Raw genomic sequence first — 4193 nt, forward strand, 5'->3', positions numbered from 1 at the left:
TCCCTCCATCTAAATAGGGTAGGGACTAAAATTTAATTCGGGAACTAAACTTTAGTCCATGGACTAATGAATCCAAATAGTCTCTTGGTACCATGGCCGTATGCACGCACACTAGCTAGTCCACGTACGTAAATTGATTAGCTCATGCGATGCATTTAAAAGATACGGAAAAAATGCAGATGTTTCGATTGGCCAACCTCCAATCTGAATATCTGATGCATTTGCAGCCAACGCAATGAATGCACGCTGAATTGAAACGCGCAGCGCAGCTGCGCAGGAAGTAGAACGGGCGAGCATTTGGTCGCCAGAACAAAGCATTCGCTTTGACCCGTCGGCATTAAACTAGTCTACTGAGTACTGCCGCTTCGACGATCTTCCCTGTTCCTTCCCGTCTTCTTCTTCCTCCTCCTGTTTTCGACGTTGTTGTTCAACTCTCCTGCAGTGCAATGCAAATGGCTATATATACCTGCCTCCATGCAAAGCTTCAGCCCACACAACAAGCTAAACAGACACCACACACGTGCAAGTAACAAGCCATTGCCGCCGTTGCCATCTCATCCACCACCACTGCCATTGCCAGCGTCGACGACGTACGTTTTCAGTGGAGGACAATGCTATCTGTGCAAGCAGCCACGGCGCCCATGGCGAAGAAGGAGGCATCGGCAGAGGAGGCCAATAAGAGCATGGCCGCCCTGATGAGCCTGCTCCGTGCAACCATGTCGGAGGAAAAAAAGGCCGGCGGTGCGGCGGCAGCCATCGGCGGAACCGGGGAAGAGAAGGTGGAGTGGCTCCGGTCGCAGCTCATCGGCAAGGACGCCGAGTTCGACACGCCGTTCGGCCGCCGCTCGATGACGTACGCCGACCAGACGGCGTCCGGCCGGAGCCTGCGCTACATCGAGGACTACCTCGTCAAAGAGGTCCTCCCCTTCTACGGCAACACGCACACGGAGGACAGCCACGTCGGGAGCAAGACGACGCGGCTGGTGCACAAGGCGGCGCGCTACGTGAAGCGCTGCGTGGGCGCCGGCCCCGGCGACGCTCTGCTCTTCTGCGGCTCCGGCACCACGGCGGCCATCAAGCGGCTGCAGGAGGTGATGGGCATCGCCGTGCCCTCCGTCGAGCTGCGCGCCCGCGTCGCGGCGCAGCTGCGCCCCGAGGAGCGGTGGGTGGTCTTCGTGGGGCCCTACGAGCACCACTCCAACCTGCTGTCGTGGCGCCAGAGCCTCGCCGAGGTCGTCGAGGATCGGCGTCGACGCCGACAGCGGGATCCTCGACGTGGCCGCGCTCCGCCGCGCGCTCGCCTCGCCGGAGTTCGTGAACCGGCCCATGCTGGGGTCCTTCTCCGCGTGCAGCAACGTGACGGGCGTCGTCACGGACACGCGGCACATCGCGCGCGTCCTTCACGAGCATGGCGCCTTCGCGTGCTTCGACTTCGCCGCCAGGTGAGAAGTCAGAATAACAAAGAAAATAACAAATGCATCTTAACGTAGCTTTCATGATCAGTTCATGAGAGCGATAGAATGTCTCTCTCATCTTATGTTAGTCTTGCATGAGTGCTGACAGCATGACAACGATGGATTTGACATTCTAGGATACGGCTGACTTATTTTAGTCTTCAATTTTTTTGTTATTGACTTGCTCAAAATTGGTGTACGTCACAATGGGGAAATTATATGCGCCTTAGTTTTAGAAATGATCAAAATTGCATAGTCGTCGCATGGGAAAATTTCTTCTATCTGTGCACACAAAAATTAAAAATTTGCATGTAGGGAGAAATAATCTCTTCAGCATTGAATTTTTACTTTGCTGTACACACAGAGCTGACAAGTAAACATTTATGTCATTACACGCTACTAGCTTTGAATATATTTTACCCATCAGACATCGATCTATATCAGTGCAGACCTAGCTAGTTTTATCCGCTGTTTGTCGAACTGCCGATCTTGATCCAAAAGTATATATTTCACGTTAAGTATGAACTGGAACTACTTATATGTTGACCTGCTGTGTATCTTGTTTCCCTCTTGAAGTGGACTGATTGCTTGCAGCATTACTCTTTTCTAGCTAATGATGTCAGGGGAAGAAACTAAATGGCGACCGAAAATTCTGGTGAATTCATTTTGACTCAGAAAAAAGGACTTTTTTTGGCGAGGAGAAAAAAATGACTTTGACTGGACGACCAAAGTTATAATTAAGCGGTCTAGATCTGTATATAGGTCAACCAGGAAATTTCTTGTTCTTAACATAGAAATCCATCCATGGACTTTAACCCCGTTAATAAACCACGCTATCAGAGAATGAATATTTCGATCAGAAATAGTATTAGGGATGACATATATTTTGCAATTTTGCACATCAGTTCAATTGTGCTTCAGAATGAGCACATAAAAGAAATCCATGCATCATCAGTTCTAACAAGGTAGTTCCTTTAATTTGTGCAGTGGACCATACGTGAAGATTGACATGAAATCTGGTGAAATCGACGGCTACGACGCTGTCTTCTTGAGCCCACACAAATTTGTTGGTGGACCAGGCACACCAGGCATCCTTGTGATGAACAAAGCGCTGTACCGGCTCAACTCCCAGCCTCCATCTACATGCGGTGGTGGCACCGTGGCCTACGTCAATGGCTTCAATGAGGAGGTGAGAGAGCAACCTGTGTTATATACAACTGATACTTATCTTCTACTCCTTGTAAAAACCAAAACTTTAACAAGAATTGTATTGTATATATGACACTTGTAGGATACATTGTACTACGATGATATCGAGGAGCGGGAGGACGCAGGCACGCCACCAATCCTCCAGAAGATCCGTGCATCGCTCGCATTTTGGGTCAAGGAGTACATTGGGTATGACAGGATGAGCCTCAGGGAGCAGGTTTACTCCGAGATGGCAATGAAAAGGCTCGTCAGCAACCCAAACATAAGGGTTCTTGGCAACACGGATGTAGAACGCCTACCCATCTTCTCCTTCCTCATCTACCCTCCTGTCACCAACAATCCTTTGTCTGAAGCTGCTGCTGCTGATGAGCTTGGTTGCAAGCGTCTCCCACTCCATGGCCGTTTTGTCACCAGGCTTCTCAACGATCTTTTCGGCATCCAAGCAAGGGGTGGATGTGCTTGTGCAGGCCCTTATGGCCATACATTGCTTAACATCAAGAACGACCTCTCCCTTCGCATTCGGTCTGCCATTCTTGAGGTATGTATGATCAAACTGTGGGATGGTTATAGTATATATCATCTTTAGTTTGACAAAATTGTACTAATGTTACTGTTATGTCACATTTTTTCAGGGTTATAGTGGACTGAAGCCAGGATGGACCAGGTTAAGTTTTGCTTACTACCTCTCCAAGGAGGAGTTCAACTTCATCCTGGCCGCCATCGAGTTCATCGCGTTGTACGGCCACAGGTTCCTCCCTCTGTACAAATTCGACTGGATTACCGGTGACTGGACATTCCGGAAGCAGGCGATCAAGTACCATATCATGAAGGAGGAGCTGGCTCTTGCCACTGGTCTTCATCTCTTGGCTGAAAATGGCCAGCCAAAGGTTTCAGATAAATTGACGAAGAAACCTGGGGTTAGTCACGACAAGTTTGAGAGCTACTTAGAGCATGCCGAGAAAATAGCACTGTCGTTGCCAGATGTTAGTCAGCAGACTGTCAGTATCCCAAGAGGAGTAGACCCTGACTTGGTTCTCTTTCATATATAGTGAACATCTTTGTTCCAAAATATATAGTGAACATAGACTATGACTGTAACAATAAAAGGCAGCGTGGCATAGCATCTGAGTTTGCCTAAAACAGATTGTTACACTACATGACACTATATGTGAGAGTTGTACAATCAGAGTTAACCTAGTTATCAATTTTCTAAAAATTGTTCCCCTTTCCAGACTCTACCTTGTGTGGGAGCTTCCAGTACATCACAAAGAATAATCCCAAAGAATTCCAAAGCGTGACGGGCAGTGTTATTTTCTATGCATCACAGGTCCATGGCTGTGGAATGTTTATTTCTTAATACATTTTTCTTTGGAATTTACAAAACTGTACCCTGCATCTGTTCAATTACGGAAATCACCCTATTGTCTTTCATTGGAAAATGACTTTGAAATTTCTTTTTCTTGGTGGACGAGACCTAAGATCGTCTGATGGTAAGACGAATTTGTATAATTGTTTATGGGCGAGAATGAT

At 47.9% G+C, this 4193-nt stretch overlaps 1 pseudogene; it reads left to right on the forward strand.

The window, feature by feature from the left end:
• The first annotated feature begins 611 nt into the window (after nucleotides 1-611).
• Nucleotides 612-3768, forward strand: LOC136506429 (uncharacterized; annotated as a pseudogene).
• The last annotated feature ends 425 nt before the right edge of the window (nucleotides 3769-4193 follow it).

The sequence above is a fragment of the Miscanthus floridulus genome, chromosome 15, assembly GCF_019320115.1.
Source record: "Miscanthus floridulus cultivar M001 chromosome 15, ASM1932011v1, whole genome shotgun sequence".
NCBI lineage: Eukaryota > Viridiplantae > Streptophyta > Magnoliopsida > Poales > Poaceae > Miscanthus > Miscanthus floridulus.